Genomic DNA, 24,155 nt, shown 5'->3' on the forward strand with positions numbered 1-24,155 from the left:
GCTTTTAAAAGAGACCTTGTCTCAGCCCCAGATGGCTTGGCATATAAAGGCACATGTTGACAAGCTTGATGATGATCCTAGGACACACACACACACACACACACACACACACACACACACACTGGACTCTCAAATGCACCTTGTCTCCCTCCTTCCCTCCCAACACTGCCTTGTCATCCTTGTGTGTCCTCACCCCCTCCCTTACTCTGCCAAGGTCAACTGTCTGAAATATTCAAAGATCATCTCAGAAATTTGGTCAGCCTTCATTTGAAGATAAGGACTTTCCAACTTCCTCTTTTCAGCCAAATTAAAGAGAGTAGAAAGATGATGGTGGACCTAAGGAATTTCCAACAGGATTTATGTTTTTATTCTAAATTATTTCAAAATCCCCCCTCATTCTCCCATTCATATTTCCATGTAATTCATTATTCTCCCCACCCCCGACAAGGAGTCTGTCTTTTAAAATATATCCTCTAAAACCTCCCTGTGCTAATATCCAGACAAATCGGGCTTTTATCTTTTAACAATGTAAATGTATCTGTTTAAAAAAATACTTTTATCTGTGACCCAGAAAATATGAATAGGAAACTGTATAATTAATCAATGTATTTTCATAAAATTAGCAAGATCCTGCGGGCAATTTAGCACTCTAGTAACTGCTAAAGTTTAAGAAGAAAAACAGCTGCAGCATAGAAATTGTGATTTAGGTGAATCATTGTCGACTTTTCAAGTGTATTGCACGGTGGGATTTCAAGGTGTCTCTGTTTAAAACCCAGGTCCTTAATTGTTTCTACAAATTTCAGTTATACAGTCAGATTATCTGCAAAGGACCTTTTCTATTAGGCTCTCAAATATCGTCTTTGCTGTGACGGTTGTTGGAGGTTGAGTCTGAGCTCTGCAGCATTTGAACAAGTTGTGGCGCCAAACTGTGGCACCAGCTTCTCATTCTGCTTCCTTCATTTCTAATTACATCGTCTTCCTAATTACATCGGTAATTACCCGAAAGGTTAAGCCAATTCTCTTTGAACTTAGAGAGTCCCCATTTTCTAAATTAGATATTTGTCTTGTCCTGATTGGTAAAGTACACAGACAACCTCTCACTGTTTAGAAATGCTTTGACATTAGAGAAATAAGTCAAAAATGATCAGCATCAAACAGAGTTATCCTCTGAAACAGTATTGTGAAACTTCGGTAGGTGCAAGCAGATACAGAATTCGACTTTTAAAGGAATGTCTAGATTAATGAAAGCTCTCCAATGGAACATGTCATATTTTCCCATCTACATTGTTTTAATATTTTCAGAGTATTAGTCACTTTATCAGGTTTACATTTTTAAAAACTAGAATTTAGGCCAGGAATCTGGCTCAGTAGTGCAATGCTTGCCCCCACATGTTTAAATCCCCAGGTCCGTTGTTCAGCACTGCAGAGAATATAAATAAATAATTCTAAATAAAATTCTGAGAATATAGTAGATTTTTATTTTTTTGCCTTATTCCTAAATATGTGATACCCAGTTTTAAAGTAAATATTTAGAAACAAATTCACCTTGATGTTACCATTATAGATTAAACCGGCAACACAAAATGTGAGCCCAGGCATTCTGAACATCCTAGGCTTACTTTTTAAGAGATAACAAATCAGAACTTAATAGAATGAAATAAGATCTGTCAAAAAAAAAAATCCTGTAGCTGTTGCAGAAGGCGAACCAATGTCTTAACTAGCATTTGTTTAAGTCGTTAAGAGAAGCTGAGAATCATTACAATTCTCCTTTTAAACAAAACCATCGTTGAAATCAAGGTATTTGTAGGGTTGTTTCCTTCTAACTGCTTTACAGAAAGCCCCTCTCTTTGATTTGTAGACGGCCATTGTTTGATGACCACATGATTGTTTTTCCTCTATGCATGGCTCCATGGCCAAATTCCTCTTTTTACAAGGATGTTAGCTGTAGGAGATTAAGGCCCAACCTAATGACCTCATTTTAACTTAATTATCTCTGCAAAGACCCTTTCTCCAAATAAGGTCACACTCTGCACTCTGAATTGCTGGAGATCATGTCTCCAATGTAAGAATTTAGGTTGTATGGGAATCAGATTAAAAGCTAATTAAGCAGTGTACTTGTAGGGAAAATGTTTTGTATAAAAATTGCTAGCAACCTGTTTTCTTGGAGGAGAGGGGGGAAATATTAAAATATAGGGACCTAACTTTGAATTAAGAATATCGTTTGGGTTAGGCCGTAGCTCAGGGTATAGCACTAACCAAATGCTCTGGGTTCAATCCTCAGAGCTGAAAATAAATAATAAATAAATAGAGGTGTGGGGTGATCCCTTTCCAAGAAGATTCTATCATAAACTTGATTGGCTGGGCCCCCAGAGTGATAACTAGACTTTCACGACTCAAATAAGAAATTGCTTTAAGAAAACATTGTTCTCATTGGAAAAATGTACAACTACATTTTGATCGATAAGTTTCAGGAAGTTTAATTATTTTAGGCATTGAGGCAACACTTTCCTATTGTTCTACCCGATTATCAGATAAAATTGCATAAAGTGTAAAGATCAAAATTGCTATTGGGATGGAATAGCTCCATAACTTAACCAAGAGCAGCAATACAATTCCTAACGAATATTGCTAGGTATAAATTTGAGTGGTAGGATCACGTTTACCACTTGATTTTATAGTTCTAGAATGGCGATATAAGATAAAGCTCTCTGCATCTTCTAAATCTCTGCCTTACTTAGCTCTGCTTCCTTGTAGCTAAAGCCCAGAATGCCCTTCAGCACCACTGTGTGACCAGAAAGGCAGCCGGGCCCCTGTGATTGCCCAATACTATCGAAGACTGACCTTCAGATCAAATCTAGGAAATATTATAAGCAAAGATCTAAATATAATGTATTTCCCTTCAAAGCACAAAGGGAATTTTACAAATTCCTGTAAAAGGAATTCAGCAGCAGTGTTTTGAACCTGAATTTGAGTTATATACTTTTATATTTGGGACAATTGCAGGAATCTATGGCTCTTGACGATGGGCCTGGAGTTCATAGCGGTTTTCCTGAAAACTATCAGGCAAAATTACTTCTCCACCACTCGATATCTTGCAAAAGCATTTTATTTTAATTTTCTACTTACAAAGCAAGCCTTCACAGCAAAATGAATATTCATATGATTGCTAGGGTTGAGTAACATTGAAATTGCAAATCATTCGTTCAAGGCCACTCCTTTCCACAAAATCGTTTTTTATTAAAGTGCTCCTATTAATCATAAAAACAGAACCACGCTCCAAAAGGACGTATAATGTACCACATTGAGCTCACGAGAGGCCAAAGTTATTTTATCTCCTTATTTTAGATAGGAATTTTCCAAGAACAAACTACATCACTGAAGAATGTAAGGCTGTTTCTCTAGAGCCTGCTGCGCTTAACGTGAAAGCTGTCAACCCAAGAGGCTGAAACAGAGCGAGATTATGAGAGCCAAGTGAATAGCTCATTCTTCATGGCCGGGCCGTTGGTGCATGCCGCCATGTGGTACAAGACCGAGGTATGCCCTGAGATAGCTAATGAAGCACTTCCTTTCTCTCACACTAACCAGAGCTCTGCTTTCAAGCTTGTATATTATGCTACTGAGATCTCACAATGGCAGCCTTTGTTCTCACTAGCAGAGGCTGTTTCTTGTCCGTTCCCCGGCCACATCTCATGCAGCAAACGTGCGAGAGCCTTGATTCCCTGAGAAGGGCGGACCTGAGTCATTAGACACACTTGTGGTACTGCCTAAGGTCGCTTTTGCTTTTGTCTGTTTCTTCCTTATGTCAGCATCCTCCCAGATATTAACACTGGCCATTCTGTGGCCACTTAGAGATAACAGGCTTAGGATAAAAGACATGGCCCTCTTCTGTGTCAGATAGAGTAATTATAGAGTTAACATTATAATAACAAGGTACAGGAAGAATCATCAGCCAGAATGAAAAGGATGGAATCCAATGGACCAAACTTCACATGCTGCATGATTCTAAGTGTAACTAAGAAGCAACAAATACCACCCAGTTGCTTTTTGGTTTTTTTTTTTTTTTTTTTTTTTTTTACATAATACTCTTCACTTTCAGAAATCGGCCCCTCCTTTCTTAAGCTACCATTACATTGTGGATCTAATGCACGCTTTGCATGAATGACTTAGAGAACTATCACTCGTCGGTTTCAAATCTACAAAGCACATGTATCAGTTAGGCTAGAAACGAGTAGAAAATGTTTAAATGGGAGCTCTCCAAAATCTGTTCGTCTAAAAGGAAAGAAGTGTGACACATTTCCTCACTCACGCTGATTTGCGTCAAGTCCCGTAATGCAGCAGAGACATCAGAAGCATGCTGGGAGTGGGGGGCGGAGGGGGGAGTACTGAGATGACAGAGGCTACAGCGTACTTCGCAGAAGCCTCATGGTTGCTGGAGCCATCACTGCCATCCCAATTCCTCAGTAACCTTGAGTAGAGAACCTGAAGGGAGAGCAGAGATTCTCGGCCTGGGAGTCTCTAACCTTTCGGGGGCCGTGTATCAGGTACCCTGCACCTCAGATATTATCGTTCTTAGCGGTAGCGAAATTTCAGGTATGAAGTAGCAGTGAAATAGTTTTGTGGTTCCACGACATGAGGAACTGTGTTAAAGGGTCACAGACCTAGAAAGCTTGGGAGCTGCTGACATAGAGGGTCTCTCATTTAAGGCCAATTAGAGGTAAAAACGGTTGGTGGAGTTAAAAGTCATAACCCCACATTTTGGTGATTTGCTGAAAACAATCCATCAAAAACAGGCTTGTGAACAGGACTCTCACAGTTCTGGTGGCTGAGGAACTGATGATCAAGGTTACAGAAGAGTCAATAGACTACACGGAGGCCCCACTTCCTGCCTCAAAAACTATGATTTTTCTCCTGTGTCCTCACACAGTGGGAAGGCAAGGCAGTTCCCAGGGAGCACTGGAATAATGGCCGCTGACACAATCAACGAGTCTTTGACTCATAACTCCATCTTGTTTTACCATCGTGTTGCTAGGGCTACTTTAATATAGGAAACTTTGAGGAATATAAACACTCAGACCAGAGTCCGTTAGGCAATCCTTCATGAACTATATAGATTTTAAAATCATTTTAAGTTTAGGACTTCTAAGTTTCATATTTATCTTCTAGCAGGTCTATAAACTCGATCCAAAGAATTAGCAAAGCAGCATATGTAAAATGCTGTGAACGGTCAGTAACTATAAACTTGTATAGAAGTTACTTCAATTTAAGAATATGTACAGAGATTAAAACACACGCTCACGTAGCCCTGCTATACCAGCATTTTTTTTGCTTCATGCTCTTACAGAGTTTCTAATGCCCCGATTTTTGTTCAATTATCAAGTTTACATGTCAATAGAAAGAAAAGATCAGAAAAACAGATCTTCCAGCATCAAAGAGGCCGGATTCTTTACTTTTCCTTAGCTAAAAATGAATGCGTCAAATTTGTTACCTGAGCATGCACGGATATCACTATATCACTACATAAAATCCACGGTTAGTTTCCTCCTTTCTCCTTGAATACTTAAGTAAAGATTAGTTTCTGGGAAATGATTTAGTATTTGATTAAGGAAAATGTTATTAGTGCGTAGGTCTACGTTCTATAATCACATCTGTGAACGAGCACATGGTGTAATCATTACAGTAAACATAAAATATGGAGTCAGCACCTGTGCATTTGAATCTGACCTATCACATTTCAACAGCAGCTGAGTTACTTCTCTTTATTCCATACTGAGGTGTTTTTAAAACCCTAAAGCAGTAAATTTGAATCAAAACGTATCTGAAATATAATGGGTGCCCTCTTCCCTATCCCTTCGCTAATATTTGTTCAGTAGTATAGATGATATACCAAACTAAAACTACTTTGGGATTGTATTGTATTTATACTGACTATTAAACACTACATATCTGGGAGCTGGAGTGATGGCCCAGCCATTAAGAGTGCTGCTATTCAGAGGAATTGAGTTAGGTACCCATCACCCACATCGAGGAGTGCCCACGGAAGCTCCATGAGATTTCACACCCTCTGCTGGCCTCTGAGGACACTTGCACACCCATGCACCCTCACTCACACACACACACACACACACACACAAACTGAATACACACATGCATGTACATATACACATATACTATGCAAAAAATAAATCTGTAAAAACTAAAACTATGCATATTTCCAATTTTCAAAGATTGCATGTGGGACCCTATTTGTTCCGTGCTGTGCCTGAACCACCTAGAATAGTGGACTTCTTTACAGGAAGCACTCACTTTCAATCCCCCAAGCATATCTGATCAAAATGATTCATCTAAATAAAACCAAATTCCATGTCATGTGGGCATGCAGTTCAGTAGTGACATTGATCAATTGATTCTTGAGTTCCAAATCACCATGGCATTGGGCTCTTGGGATTTATCATATTTTTCTCAGTGATTTGGTGTCTTTCCAGGTATCCCTACATACCAGAATGTACCACTATGGTCTATTGAAGATCATGTTTTAAGACACTCACAACGAAATAATATCAAAAGACTATCTGGCATTATACTTTCACTTATCAGCACTTCATTTCCTATAAGCGAGAATAAGTATCTGAACCTTGAACTTACAGAAATCGATTCTCTATACTTTTACTTATGTGTGATAAACTAAGAATATATATGGCATATATATTGATTTCTGCTGATTTATTTGGTTAATTATTGACTTCAAAAATTTTAGAACTCTGCTGCATTAGTGAAAACACATAATAGGGAAGAAGAAGGGTTTTTCTAGTTCTGCTGCGCACAGTTTATATATTATACCGATTATGAAATAAAGTTACCACTATATTTCAAAATTTCAAAATTTCATGATGTGGTCATTGCTATGTGAGTGTTGTGGGTTCATGGGAAATGGGGGCCTGAGGAAATTATTAACCAAATGAATCAGCATATATAAGATCAAGAATTATCAGATAAAAGAAACCGGTTAGTGGAGGGTAGTCAACTTACCCTTGTTCTGAGTATCTAGCAAAGCACAAGACACCAACAAGCTGTGCTGTCTAATGAGTCACTCCTGAGCCCATCTACTCCCTCCTTCCCCCTCCACACCTACAGCAGCAGTCACAAAATACCTTAACTACCCCTCCCCAGCCTAGCTGCCTCTCCTTAGATCCTACTCGGATTCCTTAGGAGAGGTCTACCATCTTCCATGGAGACCTATATCCCTGTGGTAGCGTCCGGGCCTCCTCCTCTGCACAGCCTTTGTTTACCCTCTCTGTTCATCTCCTTTCCAACCAATTATCCACACTGCATCCAGAAGGAAGCGCAGTGTAGACGATAACACTACCTACCTACCCCATGCTCACTTTTGCCTTTGGTCATGTTGTTTTGAAGCCATTAACCAATATGGGTTGTGATTTCAGACTGAAAAAGGAAACAAAACATATCATAACGTGCCAGGTAGCACCATTAACAAAGGTGTAAACCTATTCTAGAGAGGCTAAGCTGATTAAGCAAGAGGAACTTGTCTCGAGAAAGAGTGGAATGGAATCCGAGTTCCCCAACATCTTCCCGCTGCCCTTCGCTTAGTTCTCAATGCTGACGTCTAACCCTATGGGAATCGGCTTATCTTCCATGACTTCAGAAAGACATTTCCTTAGACCCCTGTTTCCCACGAACTCACAACACTCACAGAGCAATGACCACATCATAAAAATTCTCAATTTTGAAATACAGTGGTAACTGCATTTTCATAATCGGTATAGTATATAAACTGTGTACGTCACTGCTAGAAAAGCCCTTCTTTTTCTCTATTAATATATGTGTTTTTACTAACACAGCACAGTTCTAAAATTTTTGAAATTAATAAATTAACCGAATGAATCACCAGGGTCTGTCAGCATTCTCTGGTGGTTTAGATGTTTTCCTCCATTTTGTGATTCCTTCCACAGTGAGACAAGTTCTGGGAAGCAACTGACCAGATGGCCTCATTCAGAACAGATCCATTAGAGACTTCCCCCTATTTATTCATTGGATTTGTGTGAAAATGTGTCAGTTGGTGCACCTCAAAATTGAATCCAACCCTCAGAGGGGCAGTATAGGAGGCAAGCATGGTCTAGAAAGTCTCAGAAAAAGATCATTACCAGCAAGGCCCTTCCCTTACCATGAAATCTGAACTTTTTTCTATGCGTTAGAATAATTTTTAAAATGTCAATGGCTGGACCACATGCTAAGCCAACTAGCATACACCCAAACCAATTACCACATCAGAATTCCTGAGAGTTGACCTAGACTATATTTTAGGATAGTGGCTGCAGAGAGAGTAGAGACCCTATGTAGGATGTCGTACAGGTGAAGGCATGTAGATAGAATGAGGCTGGTCATTGGAGGAGAAGGAAGCATGGGCAGGAGAAAGGTTTTAGAGAAGTAGGAGACTGGAGCAAGGCAGTAGAAGCAGTGGAGAAAACATGGAGGTGGATTTTAAGATTCCTCTCTCCACATTTACAGGTTGTTATGAATATTCTTAAGGCATGAATGTGTACAGGGCTTTGTATGGCAAGATGAGCAAATTCTATCTTATCAATTGGATCAGAGGTTATTGTGTTGTGTGCTCTTTCATTGGCGATTTAAGGTTAAGAGAGTATGTGGCAGCTGGAGACACTAGGCCACCACAGAGTTGGAATGTATATGTCTGGCATGGTGGCAACCTGCCTTGGGAACTAGATGGGTCGAGAGATTGCTGCCAGGCTCAGAAGAAGCCATCGGCAGTGTGATATGGGATGGAGCAGAGCAGGTGAGAGGCTTTGCTGACTGAAATGAAGATGTCTACCAGATATCTTGGGGTCCTACGGTGCCAGAATCTAGTGTGGGGTAAAAGAAAGCCTTTTTATATTTTCTACAGCAACAACCCTTACACCTATGGGGCCCTTGTTCTGGGTGCTCAAGGAAACATCAGCTTGCCTGAGAGCCCTTTAAAAGGTAGGGATCACAGAGTATGAAGAACTAAACTAAGATCTCAAGCATGGCGTCTGTCCATGAATGACTCTGGTGAAGGTTGAGGTTTGGGAAGTGCCACTTTAGAACACGAGAGAGCCCCATCATAGATTGCCCTAGTCCCACATTGTATCTTTATCCTTTCTCTTTCTTTAGCCACTGTCCCTTCCCTCCATCGGCACCCCTAACATACTGCATCCACGGTTACCTGGCAGGGTACTTACTATCTTTCATAAATTGTTTTTAATAACTTAATTTAGCTTTAAAAATTGAAGCTTAATAAAGTAATTATTGTGATTACAAACCATGCTAAGTGTTCAGAAGAAAAAATCACACTAATGTCTATATATATCAGTCACTAATATGTAACAAAATAATCTCTAGTTATCAATGGAACCCTATTTAAAAAAAATTAGCAAGCTGATCATATAGCCCAGAGGGCAAATTGTCTCCAAACCTAAGAATCTAAGTTAAATCCTTGGGTATTTGGTGGTGGAAGAGAAGTTCTGGTACGTATAAGTTATCCCCTGACCATGTGTTTTATGAATTGTATATGCTGTCTGCCCACCCCAAACCCACCCATACACACAATATCTTAGTTACTCTTCTATCGCTGTGAATAAACATTATGAACAAAACAACTTAGGAAGACAGACAATTGGGGGCCTGCTTACAGTTTCAGAGTCTAAGTCCATGACCACCATGGTGGGGAACATGGCAGCAGGCAGGCGGGTACTGGAGCAGTAGTTGAGAGCTCGCATCCTGATCCTCAAGCAGAAGGCAGAAAAAACAAGACTGGGTCTTGTGCAGGCTCTTGAGATCTCAAAGTTCAGCCCCAGTGATGAACTTCCTCCAGCAGGGCCACACCTCCTAACTCATCTAAAATAATAACCGGAAATACCAACTGGAAAGCAAAATTCAAATATATGAATCTATGGAAGATATTCTCATTTAAACTACCACAGTAGACAGACATATAGAGAAATGTATACACACACACACACACACACACACACACACACACACATTAGAAAATTAAAGTTACCCATTACTACCCAATTTATTCCATTTGTTTTCCCCCAAATATATTCATGTCCCAAAGCTGCATATATTTTCTCTCTTTTAATGGTTTTTTTCCTACGTGTAATCTTATGGCATATAAAATACCTAAGAAAAATCTTTCTTCGTGGAGTTTACATTCTGATGCCTGATAAATACATGAGATAGATGTGTAGCAAAGACTTCCAGCGAGGCCTATGGAGGCCTATATCTTTAAGCTCACGCGTCAGTGGTGTCCCCTCAAAGGACATTAAGGAGAGGAGCTAAAGAACAGGAGCAGCATGTTCCTCCCCTGGCAGTGTGAATGGCACATGTAAAGAGGAGTGAGAGACTCTGAGGCCTGAACGAGATGTAAAGAATTGAGAGTTGATAGTAGAAAGTGGGTGAGAACCCCAAATCACACAGGACCTGTGTGGTGCGGTAAACTCTTTAGATTTTTTTTTCCTCCGAACAAAAAATTTAAAATGATTAAGGTATTTAAATGACATTCTGATGGGAACCCTCTGGCCATAGTGACTGGATTCCTGTCAGGAATGGAGAAGAAGAGTCAAGGCTAAGGCACAAGAGAGAAAAGGTAGCACAAGTCAGAGCTAAATAGTGTCTGTGAGCATAATAGTAGCAGAGTGGCAAGGAATTATTAAGTTTTCCACTTTTGAGATTAAAAGATTTCTTGCTAGGATTCAGAATGAGGAGAACAAGGAGAGCTGAGGATAAGAATCTGGAAGAAATGAGTCACCATATAACTAGAAAATATTACAAAAATAAGTAATAACCAAAAACACTAGAAACGCAGTACAGAGACTACCCTCAGAAATGCCTTTTAGACACCTAGGTATCAAGTAGGTATGCTAACAGGTAAGTCTGTAGATGAAGGCAGCAATCTGTATGACAATGTAGACTTTGTGAAGTCATTAAACAGACAGACGGTGCACTCTGCTATTAAACCGGAAGCAGTCAGTCAGGAATATAAGTTGAGAAGCTAAGAAGTCTCGAATAACACCAAGGGAGAGATGTGAGGAGTAGCCGTCAAAGGATGCTGGGCGAGAGGATCATGGGGGAAATAACGACAGTTACGTTTGCTGGTATCCTGGAAACCCACAGAAGAATGAATTTTGGAGGAAGAAATTGGTGGAGCAGAGCCAATGTCACGAGGTATGATCAAATGAACAAGGACCCTCAGTGGCTGACGAGATGGCCACTTGCAGCAAGACCTTGGTGACCTGGATTCCATTTAGAGTGTCCTCATCAAGTTAGAAAGAACAGACTCAACAGTTTTCCTCTGGCTTCCACAGGTGAACTCGGGTCCTCCAAAAGAACGTTACATGCCCTTGACCCAGTAACCATCTCTGTGTACCCTGCAAAATCTTTTTTTTTTTTTGCAATTCCAATCTTCATAACCAACCAGCAGGTCAAATCTGATAAACATGGCAAGATGCTTCTTCACCAAGAAGCTCCGTCTTAATTCCAACCTAAGCCCACGCAGATATCAAGAAGGTCAGGTCCGTACATAGGTCCATGGGTTCCCTGCCCATGTTTCCATCTGGATAAATGCAGCTGTTACCCAAGGAAACGTTCTTTAGAGTGTGATTGCTGCAGAGGGACATCATGATCACTGCCACTCTTATAAAGGAAAATATCCAAATTGAGGCTGCCTTACAATTTCAGAGGTTTCGCCCATTGACATCATGGCGGGAAGCATGGCAGTGTGCAGGCAGATGTGGTGCTGGGAAATGAACTGAGAGTTCTACATCTGGATCTTCAGGCAGCAGGATGAGACAGAGACACACTAGGCCTGACTTGAGCTTCTGAAACCTACAAGCCTAGCCCCAGTGACATATTTCCTCCAATAAGGCCACACCTATTCCAACAACACTACCCCCCCTAATAGGGCCACTCCTTATAGCCAAGCACTCAAACACATGAATCTACAGGGGCCATTACTCTTCAAACCACCACCAGAGCTTTTTCTAATTGTTCTCAAGGACCATCACATCCTTCTTTAGCATTCTAGAAATCTCACACATTGATCTTACCATTCATTCTTTTAATGTAAATTACTCTTAAATATTTCAAAAAGGTGAGGTCCAAACCTGTGTATGGCTGTCATGGGGTTGGCTGGTTGCTTGCCTTTTATATAGCCTTAAAGGAAGAAGGTGTGTTTCTGAAAGCTCTGTGTCTTCCTAGTCCATCATTAACACTGAAATTATTTCCTAAGTGAATGTCACTGTTTCGGTCTCTTCCTATTCATATTGACTATTTCTGTCAAATACACACACACACACACACACACACACACACACACATACACACACACACACACAGAGAGAGAGAGAGAGAGAGAGAGAGAGAGGTAGATAGATAGATGGTAGGTAGATAGATAGATAGATGATAGATAGATAGATAGATAGATAGATAGATAGATAGATAGATAGATAGATAGATAGGCAGGCAGGCAGACAGACAGACAGACAGATAGATAGATGTGAGAGGAAATCCAGATAATCATTTTGTAAACAATAAAGACCTTAAAACATGAAAATCAAGATAATGCATTCCTATCCTGCCTCTTTAAGCTCCAGTATTTTGTGTGATCCTAGAAAAGCCAAATGCATTACAGCTCTGAGCTGCCTCTGTCTATCTTGGCAGCAGCACTATTAGCGTTCTTTAAGAGATTGGTTTAATATGACCTTCCATTCTTGAAACCATAAAGGCCTATTTCGATCAACCTGGTCCTTTCCAGATGTTTTTCTATCGCGTCCTTAACATGATTTAAAAATCTAACTCCTCTACTGTTTAACACATCAAGCTTTTTCCTCTGGATGAGTTGTGTCATATGCATGAGTTGTGTGTGTTATTCACAGAGCGATGCTTCTGTGTAACTTCACTAGAATAGTTCATGGAAATATAGATGCACAGATGGTAGAAACAGAGTTGTAGGGTGGAAGAAATTAAATATGCTTACCTCATCCTCTGCTTTATAGAGTGTGGGGAAACGATTTTCAGCTAACATGGAATTGCTTTCGAAAGGATTGTAATTTTCCAAGGGACGATGCATGCCTGAAGAAAAGACTTAAATTTACAAGTAATAAGTGTCTTGTAGCCCAGTTCCTTCACCTGCCTCTCACTGTTTACTATGGCCACTCACAGCCTCTTCACCTCACCCTGGCTGACTATTCAAATACAGACGTTGCCCTTCTAGTCATCTGACTTAAACTTGCTTCTCTTTAGGATGTGATTTCCTTCTTGTGCTTTCCCTGCTTATTTCTGCCATCCCTGGAGAGAGAGGAGATTTTATGGGTGGAGTCTCACTTCCTGACTATTTAAATAGTTTGTCAGCTCTAACTAAACATGAGGAAAGGGAGAAAGTTAAAAATAAGATAACATCGTTATTTTTTTTAAGACTCTTGCCCCTTGTAATTCAGTAATTGTAACTGTTTCCCCACTGAATCTCTGCCCATGTTTTTCTAGAATCTAGTGTTTTCTAAAAAGAGTTTCTGCTGGTAGAATATGGGCTCTTTCCCATACCTCAGCAAATAATTCACTAGTAATAAAACCCACCCCAGAGCTGGGCAGTTATGGTTGCACACCTTTAATACCAGCACTAGGGAGACAGAAGCAGAAGGATCTCTGAGAGTATGTGGCTGGCCTGGTCTACAGAGTGAGTTCCAGGTCAGTCAGGCTGCACAGAGAAATCCTCTCTCAGGGGAAAAAAAATCTCTAATAAACTAGATTATGTTGTTTCACCAACCCTTGTACTAGTTATTATATATTGTCCTAGATGTTTCCCCATGCCTTCAAAAGGTGCTACACTCTTAAGATCCAACTACAGCTAAAGCCATGGTTTATCAAGTCTTTATCTAAAGAGCAGGATAAACAGGAAATGCACCACCCCCATGCCCTCACAAGCCTCCATTACAAATTTCTATTGCAAAGTTAGAAGACGTAGTAATATTTGTGCATTATTTTAATCATTGTTTTTATATAAATACGTCACAATATTAGTTAAGCACCTATTATGTGCCAGGCAATAATCAGCCTGGGTTTAACTGAGAGTGTCTTTTCTTAACTAAGAAGCAGGTACTTCGACTTCACTGTGTTGACAGATTGTGAAAGGCCTTTGAATACTTATGGTGGAACTAGAATGAAAGATTGGGCATCTGAGAGAAAATATTAATTTAGCAGTTCCTAGCATTCTCACATAAATTACTAAGGAATATTGGTGAGAGTGCCTTCAATGTTTTCTTCCATCTTCCAGAATATTCTGATATTTCATATAGCTTTGAACATTTCCAAAATCTCACAGTCTTGTTTGACTCTTGTATTTTAATATTCCATAGCCACACCTTGTCTAATTTCTACCCTCTTCCCGCTCTTGAAGTATCAGCATGTACTCAATACTTAATTCATAGCTTATGCCACGGATTGACATATACAGAAAAATAACAATGAAGTTTCTGAATATTAAAATGTTTACTTGGGACTAGGTGTGGTAACATAGTCTTAGAATCCTTAACTCAAACAACAATTTGTATAACGAAGTATCCTAACAGAATATAACCTCAGGTACGGTAATTTTATACTTACCTGCTGAGGAAGGTCAGTAGGGACATGGTAAGAGTCTGTGTGAATAAGCCATTATAGAAAAGGACTTGCCATGTGAACAGGAAAAACTCTCTAACTAATAACATGTAATGGCCTTTCATCTGAGCCATGGTATTTCAGACAGCATTCTTCAAGTGTGGCACAGCATGATCATGTGCCCAAAGCAATGTGTAGTGAAGTCACGTGATGTAACACCAACAAGCACTGCCAGAAACACCTCAGAAGCCTTACACATTTGTCTTTAAAAACCTGGAAGAAAAATAATACATACTTGTGTTAGGCACAAATACCAATGATAGATGGATGGATGGATAGATAGATAGATAGATAGATAGATAGATAGATAGATAGATGATAGATAGGTAGATAGATAGATGATAGGTAGGTAGATAGATGATCAATGAATTTTTATTGATTTATAGATTGATATGTTTTGCAGTAAAAATTAAAAAGTGGTGGAATCTGTACTGGCACATCCTCACTCCATGTGGATCTGCGGGAGCCACATACTCCGGCTGTCTCTCTGCCAGCCGCTTTCACACCCTGTCCCCTTGGCGGGTTGTAACCACGATTGACACACACATTGTGTTCTGTCGGCCATTCTAGCATGGCACCATGCCACACTAGCCCCAGGCATTCTATAGCCTAACATGGCTTCCAGAACTGAGACAGGTTGTCTCTCTGCCCTCCAGAACTTTGCTCACATCCCCTGTAGCTCTGTAAAATCAAAACTCTAGAAACTTGTAGTTTAACAATTAGATGTATATGTTCAATTCTCAATCTACAATACATCCACAGAATAAATTCGCTGACAATTAAAAGGATAGAAACTGCCCACCTAGACAAGATAAAATTGACCTAGACAACCCAGATTGGAATCATCCACCTCTTCTGTCTCCATCTTCCTTTCCTCAATCCTCCTCCTCCTCTCTCCTTCCTAGAGTTTTCCCTGCCTACCCTACCTTCTCATCCAATGATAGGTTTCACCTTATCTTGGACCCGCCTTGCTGCATAATGACATCATCCTACAGATATGTACAGACAGATATACAAATATATTGATACATGTAGAGATATATTGATACATGTAGATATATATTGATATATGTAGATATATTGGCAGATAAATGATAATAAATATGTAGATATTTATTCCTCACAAGAATTTTTTCAAATAACTTGGAATTTAAAAAAATTAAATTTAAAAATATTCTGATGACTACACAGAAAGTTACAGTATTTTTATATTAATCAATTTTAAACTATGAGATACTCCGGAAACATTTAAAAACTTGTTAACATCTGAACAAAGTCTCGAAAACGATGAAATTTCATCCAAAAGAGAAGAGACATTTCAAGAAAGGGAAGGTGTAAAACGGAGCAGATATAAAAGCGTCCCAGGAAATGGCAAACACTTCGGTGTGCAGAAGCATGTGGGAGACTAAGAGCGAGGAAACAAGAGAGCTCAGACACAGCGGTGGGCTGAGACACAGACCTTTCGCAGACACTGAGGACTTGGTTCCTTGTCACAATAACATTTAATAAAAGTACGTTCTGCTTTCCAACCTCAGTATATGAAGCTTTTAAACGCAGGTCGTTCATCCACCCCCACCTCCAGGAGAAGCAAACCCACAAACCTTCAGAACACAAGAAAGACACGGTGCCCTCCCTCACCTTGCTTTGGAAGACAGAAACGTAAATTGTGGGAATCGTTTCCTCAGGACACAAGAAATAGTGCAAAGAATGATCTACGGTCCCAGGTTCTGCTGTACAAAATACAAAAATGTTCATCATTCATGTGAGTCCTAAAGACGTATCAAATACGGTTTGTAATGAGTGGCTTTCTAAGCTGTGAGTTCATGGGAGAGACACGAAAGCTAAGAGTATGGAATCTTATTCCTAAAGCTACTGAAATGTGAAATAGATTATTAAGAATCTCTAGAATTTGGGACTCCATGACACAGCTTCCATGAGGTTGTCATTCATAACGAGGTAAACTTTGTACTGACGTGGCAGTTTGGGAGCCACGGACATACCTGTCACGGACATATCTGTAACTGTCCTGTACCCATGCTCTGCAAGTAACTTCTTGGTTTTCCCAAAACTAAAACAAGAGAATCTTCAGAAATGAATGAAAACCTCAATTGTTTTCCATAAACTGAAACCAATTGTTTTATGTAAGGTATAAACTCAACTAGCAAGCACCTTTTGATACAATACAATGATTTGATTATGTCACAAGCATTCCATCATATAAACAGAAACCTTCCTGTCAGTTGATTTAACAGTCACACGAAATAACAAGAGTCGCTTCATCAAGAGAATTTAAAGAACTGCACCAGGTATGTATTTAGAATATGGTTATGATTAACCCGGAAGCATATTGTTTGTATGCAACTTAATTCAGGAAGAAAGGACTTCTCCAATGACTTCTTCACTTCAGATGCACAGGATGTCTGCTTCAGGAAGCACATAGACTTGCTTTAACAGCATACCATGTTCGACAGATTCTTGCCAAGTGACGACAGATGCCACTATTGATTAAAAAATGAAAAATTAAATGTCTAAATCAAGGGCATCATATTTTAGACTTTTCTTGTTGAAAACCAGGATGCATCAAATGGATCCCAAAGAAGCAGAGGGCTCTATCTAGCGAATTTGTAGTGTCATGCAAGTTCTGTAAGAAGAGTGTGTTGGTCACTTGTGCTAGACCAGCCATATTCCTTAAATGAGAAACAGGAAGGTGACTTCAATTTGCACCTTCAAGGTGATCATCTGAAATTCAGTTAAATGTTCTTTAAGTTCTCCAGTTGAGTCACATACACACTAACTATTCAACTCTGCCGTGACTTTTTAAAGTAACCCAAAATACTTCATCATATTGAAATGGTTTTCAAGTTTGATATTTATAAACATTCAACATTATAAATGATTAAAGGAAAACAAGGTTTTACATTCTTGGTCTATTTTTAATCTTTGGGCACCAAATTATGGAATAATTTAGGACCATAAAATGCCATAAATCTTTAGAATTTATGGTGACCCATGGTCCTTGCTGAAATGAAGATTAATGACCAATATGAGAAAACCATTATACATCAAGCCAGCCCTGAGCCCTATAAATAGTATATGCTTTACAGAGTTTTAAAACCATTTTTGACTTTAGAATAGATAAGAATTCGAAGATATCATAAACATTGTCTTCTTGATTCCCATTCCTCATTTTATTCAACAAATTCTAAAAGCCAATCCACTCAGCTGATAACCTGTGAACTGTTGTGCTTGGCTAAGATCCCAGTATGTCTATAAAGAGTAAAGAAATGCAAACCAGTGGTGGCAAACAGTTCAATGTGGTTGTAAGGTTTGCAACAATTTGTATGTAAGATATCAAAGCGTTGGTTTTCCTATGAGGTTTGGGTTTGGGGTGAACTGATGTATGTGTGGCAGAAGAGCAACACATACACCTTTAGAAAAAGCTGACCCTGAACTCACTACGTAGCTGAGAATGAACTTGAACTCCTAATCTTCCTATCATTGCTTCCCACATGTACGTAGGATTCCAGGCAAGGATCATTACACCCAGGCTAGGCCCAATATAATAATTATAAAAATGTTTAAGTGTCATAGGTAAAGATAGTAAATAAAGAATTCAATTAAAATGATTTTTTCAGCACAAATTTTTCTACCAGAGTTAGAATTTTAATGTCCACATTCCAAACTCATGTGGTTAACTTTTCACTCTCTGCAGCACTAAGCCAGACATAGTGGTGGATATTGACCAGACTCCAATAGAATCACACAATAAATTTACATTAGAGAAAGGTATTAACAGCAGAGAATAAAAAGATAAACCATGATGCAATCAATCACAACCATTGTGAGTCCCACTTTTGGCTACAGAGTATCAAGTAAGACTGGCAGGCATAGGGATTTGTGAAAAAAAAAAACCCACTTTCTTTCATTACATTTATGAAGTAGAAGTTTTCTAGGTGTCCTCTTTAAAGAACCTCCTGTTCATTTCCAATAAGACACTCTCTAATTTAAATAAGACATCCATAAAACATCCTCTTAAAAATGGACAATTAAAATGCAGTATACATTCTTGTGGGACTCATAATTTTTTGTTGTTGTTGTTTAAAAGTGTTATGTAGGTTGATGTCAAGGCCATACATGATCGGACAGGAGAGAGTGGGGCGAGGACAAAGTTTTTGTAAGACCAAAGAGAGGAGGAAGGAGGGGGTCAAGATGGAGTCCACAGAGGAGGATGGTTCAGATTTAGGTGAAATAGCTCAATTTTATCTTGTCTAGGTGTGTGGTTTATATCTTTATCAATTGGAAAGGAAACTGTTGTATGGATAAATTGTGGATTGAGAATTTAACATGGAAATCAAATTGCTAAACTACAAGTTTCTGGAACTTTGATTTACCTGGACTAAAGAGGACAGTGTGTGAAAGAAAGGCCTGAGAGGCAGTTGGAGCGTGCGGATTTGGTTCTGTTGCCTGCACAGGGTGAGAACATGCAGGACCCACAGAACAAGATCTCTCCCCACCTCTCTCTCTCTGTCTCTGTCTCTGTCTCTGTCTCTGTCTCTGTCTCTCTGTCTCTCTGTCTCTCTCTCTCTCTCTCTCTCTCTCTCTCTGTGTGTGTGTGTGTGTGTGTGTGTGTGTGTGTGTGTGTGTGTGTGTGTGTGTGTGTGCGCGCGCACGCGCGCGCAGAGTAGCAACCGGAGCGGAGCAGATATAGCTCATGGGAACTGACAGCAAACGATCTTTTTAATTTTTACCACAACAGTGTTGCAGTTTAAGTCGCAACACTGTTAGTAGGTATGTTGGATACATACCTATTCATAATTCATAAATGTTTTAGGAAATGCCTACTGTGTGTTACTGCTCTACCACCAGTCAGGATAAAATAAAGACGCACAATCTAAGTCACTGTCCTGTGGGCTGCAGCACTGCAGAAGTACAGAGCCCTTACTCGGTGGCTGCTCTGTGGTAATCCTGAAAAAAATACATCAGACTCCCCATTTGAGCAACATTATAGAGAGTCTGCAATTTGTCATCCTAGTGGATTTCCCAAAGTAGTAAAGCTTACCCACCGAAATGGTGAAAAGATTTTAAAGTGTGTTAGTGCAGTTTTCCAAAATGATCTGTGGGTTCCCACGTCTCGTTAAACAGCATGCATGGATCAACTTTAACATACCGTTCACATCTCCGTTCAGTCATCTTGAACATGGGTTTTCAGTTGTGCTGAAGTCCCGGGATTACACGCAGAAGCGTGAATCAAGCACAGCCGTAAGCAATCTCTGAGCTGCTCCAGCTGCCACACTTCCCTGTATTTTTATCCAGTTTTTGTCATCTCTTCCTTCCTTCCCATTGCCTGCTTTTTAATTCTCCCATCTCTGCAACTAAGGGTCATCTTCAGTTCCTAAGGTTCGTGCGCTTATTGCCTTAGTGCTGTGTTTAATCTGTGAATAACCGCATCGCCAAAGGTGTCCCCAAAGATGATAGACTATATAAATGTAGCAAAAACATGCATATATTTTTTAATTGGCGGAAGGAGATCATGAGCAAGAAGATATGAGGAACATCATTGATTCAAACTATAGCATCATTTTTAGCTTTTGAGTCATATTTGTGTTCTGGTTTGCAAATGGTTGGGTTTGACAGTTACAAGATCATTTCAGTAAATCACCTCCTACATGTGTATGAGACAGAAAGAAAAAAATACCATTACTGTTGCCAAGGAGAATTGATGCACATGTAAATTAGCATATTGTTATGAAATGCAGTTGGTTTTAATGCCATAGATGTGTAACCTACTAATAGACACAGTGAAGAAAGGGTGGTCCTTCCAGTGACAATTTCTAAAAGGATTTGTACATGCACCTATAGAACAAAACATTTGCTTCTCGCTTCATATCATATACAATGATCTTTAAATAGATCATAAACACATTGACCTAATATGAAATCTAAGCCAGCACATGAAATTAGACTAAGTGATCATTTATTAGACATTTGGTTATCAGATACAGAAAATTCAAAAACTGAAATGTGAAAGCATTAGTTAACTAAAAATCATCACAGATAAAGAAAAGTGCCCTCTTTAAGACAATGGAAGACACAGGCTAGAAGAATTGAACTGTAACATATGTACTGATAAGCAACTTGTATGTAGAACACATTATTACCGGATGAAAAGATTTTCCAATCATTAGGAATATGAAAAGTAAAATAATACTGGTCTCTACACATCGATTCTCAAAACTAAAAATAGTTCTGACACCAGAGGCTGAAGAGAGGGTTCAGCAGTTTAGAGCACCTGCTGCCCTTGGAGGAGAGCTGGCTTCAGTTCCCAGCATCCAAATGGAAGTCCACAACCACTGTAACTTCAATCTGAGGGTCTGCCATTTCTTCTGACCGCTACAGACACTAAATACACACGGTGCAAAAAAACATAGCCGTAAAATAAAAAGAAATAAAAGTTCCATTACTACCAAGTATTTTATGCCATAAAATAATTAAATCTCTCAGAAATTAGTGTCGAGTATGAAACTTTGTTCAGCAATGTCGGAATTGTTTGATAAGTTTTTAGATAATTAATTATGCAGAAATTTCATAGCTAGATATTTAGCTAAAATGAAAAAAAACCATAGTTTCACACAAATACCCATTTGTAATAGCTTTGTACTCATTTTATCTTCTACAATCCCCAAAGTAAGCAATACAAATGGTCATCAATTTCCAAGTGCCCTCTGCTTCTCCAAAGAAAATCAGGGTAATTGACAACCAGTAATAAATATTCATAACACTGGACTCTGACTCAGCAAAATAAATGTCGACCATGTCATAATCTGGCTTAGTACCAAAGGCATTTTCCTGAGTTAAAGGTCTCAGGTCCAAAAGAAAACAGCAGTTTTTCTAAACTAAACAGATTTTTAGTGGTAAGAAACTATATAAATGTTGACACTGGTGTGGCATATAGGTCAGTGACTGCTAGGACCTGGCGTGGAGGAAAGGGAATAGCTACAGGCATGCCAAGGAACTTTCTGGTAGAAAGATGTTCTAGGATATAATTTTGGCAGTTGTTAAAGGGCTCAATATGTTTATCAGAATGTATCAGCTAGCACGTTTAAACCCAGTGCATTTGTTTCTGTGTAAATTAGAATTGATTGAAGCTGATCTAGAATAGAATTCCCTACTTGACAGTTGCTATGACAGCACCACCATGTGAAACGTCTGCCCTATGCTTCTCCAAAGAAAATCAGGGTAATTGTCAACCAGTAATAAGATTCATTTGTTACATGAATAGAAGGAGTGCAGATTTCTTTTTCTAGAGTCCTGGGAGAGTGAAACAATCTTATTCTGGTGTCTTCCTGTAATGGGTGTCTGTCTTGGCTCTTAGAACCATGTTTGTTTATTGCCATCGAGACAAATCCCCGGGGAAATAATGGGAGTGACTGAGACTTCATTAACTAACTGATCAGGACTTCTTATCTTTTCTTTGCTGCCTCATTACTGTGATCAGAAATAACTGATCATGGACTGCAGACATAGCAGGCACTTTGATGATAATAGGAAACTGTTTGACCTAATTGTCTGCCTTTGAGCAATACTTAGGAGGAAATATAGAAACATCCAAAGCCTATGGATTATCCTAACATAGTTGGAAATGAATGGTGCTTATCTGATTTACCAGTTTCAAAACTTGAACCAATGAATGGACTTTCACTGAATACTACATACCAACCACATCTCCTTAATTTTACCTGAAAGAGTTCACCAAACCTGTTTTCTCACTGTTTCTCAGCAGACTCATTAAACCTTTATTTTTATTAGGATCACAAAAAATGCTTCATGAGAGAGAAAAATTTTACATTAGATTTTAATGTATGAATGTTAAACCTTTTTTAAACCATAGCAACACTTAACTAATGTACCAGAGAAACGTTTAGTGAAAACTATGAAAATAACTAGTGGTTTGAATGAGATTGCCCTCTATATGGTCTGGTGATTGAATATTGGCCTCTAATTAGAGATGCTTTTGAAGATTTAGAAAATGTGGCCTTGCTAAAGGAAGTATGTCATTCAGGGTAGGCTTTGTGGTTTCAAAAGCCTCATGCCATTGTCAGATTTCTCTCTATGTCCTGCTTGTGCATCAAGATGTGAGCTGTCTGCTTAGTGGTCCAGCTGCCATGACTGCCTGCTGCTATGGTTCCCCTCCATGGTGGTGATGGGGGATTATCCCTCTGAAACTACAAGTCCCAATAAACCCTTCCTTTTTAGTTGCTTGGTCATGGTATTTGTTCTAGCAACACAAAAATAGTTAATGCAATGACTGTAGTGAATTATGACAAATCCTCTCTAGGAACTGCTGTGAGTCTGGGCAACATAGTTATTTTCATATCTCTAATACTCATATTGCTCAATACCCATTCTTACCCACCATCATAATGACCGGAATGACCTCATATCAGTGCTGTTACATCAAATATTGTTGCTTTTTCAATATCTATGTGATTGCTAGGATTGCAAAAAGTCTTCTGACAGTAGACCTGTAAACTCTATTAATGCCTACTGGGTAGTGCACTCAAGACTGTGACCTCTATCGACAGTTTGTCAAATACACCTGTGTCTTCATTTATAACAGGGTCTTCCTTCTCTTCAACAAGGCTTATTCTAGCTTTGGAGAAGAAAACCAAGTTTCTGAATCTGCAATACATCAAACATTTGTTCTCTCCTCTACACACCTTCCAACTTAGACACGATTGTGAATTACCCAGAAAGCGCTCAATGCTTGATCTTCAGGAAGAAAAGCATGGAAAGAGGGTATTCCAGTTTCTTACCTATAGAAGCTTTGATGTTAACTCTAACATGGCTGCCATTTCAGCCACTGGCTAGGGACAGGTGACCCAGATAAAGGGTTGAATTAGAATGAAAGGCCATTTAATTTGCTTAAATTAAAGAGTTACCAACGCAGACTAAAGAGTTGCAGTAGTCTAGCTAAAAATTGCTTGTGACTAGATGGAGTAAATGTTTGAAATTATTCAGAATGGTACTAGTTTGGCAAGCTTTAAAGATCAGAGCCTTATTAGTGAAATTCAAATGAGTATAAGTGATTACTCAAAAAACCATGAGGTAAATTTTTAAAATGAGCGGGAATCATAAAATGGGGGAAAATGTTACAAGGTCTTTTATAAGCAAATGAAAAAGGATGATATCACATAAGTGGGGCACATAGGAAAGGGCATGTTGTCAACCACTGCTTACTCCCACACACTAAGGTGATTACAAAGAGTTGGAGTCATTGGATTCTGAGGGCTGTCTGTCTATTCTACATAGCACCCCAAGGTTTTTCAGTAAAATGCATAGTCTATACATTCAATTTACAATGCTCCCCAAAGGCACTTGTCTGAATGGTTTTGTCACCAGCCAGTGGCATTATTGGTAGTTGGTGGAAACTTCAGAAGATGGACCCAAGG

General features: G+C 39.2%; 1 protein-coding gene; it reads left to right on the forward strand.

The window, feature by feature from the left end:
- Erich1 (glutamate-rich 1) overlaps positions 1-24,155 on the forward strand; it is a gene marked incomplete at its 5' end in the record, with an annotated part of 52,793,804 nt that overhangs the window by 32,464,858 nt on the left and 20,304,791 nt on the right.

This window comes from Rattus norvegicus, chromosome 16 (genome assembly GCF_021556685.1).
Source record: "Rattus norvegicus strain SHRSP/BbbUtx chromosome 16, alternate assembly SHRSP_T2T, whole genome shotgun sequence".
In the NCBI taxonomy this organism is placed as follows: Eukaryota; Metazoa; Chordata; class Mammalia; order Rodentia; family Muridae; genus Rattus; species Rattus norvegicus.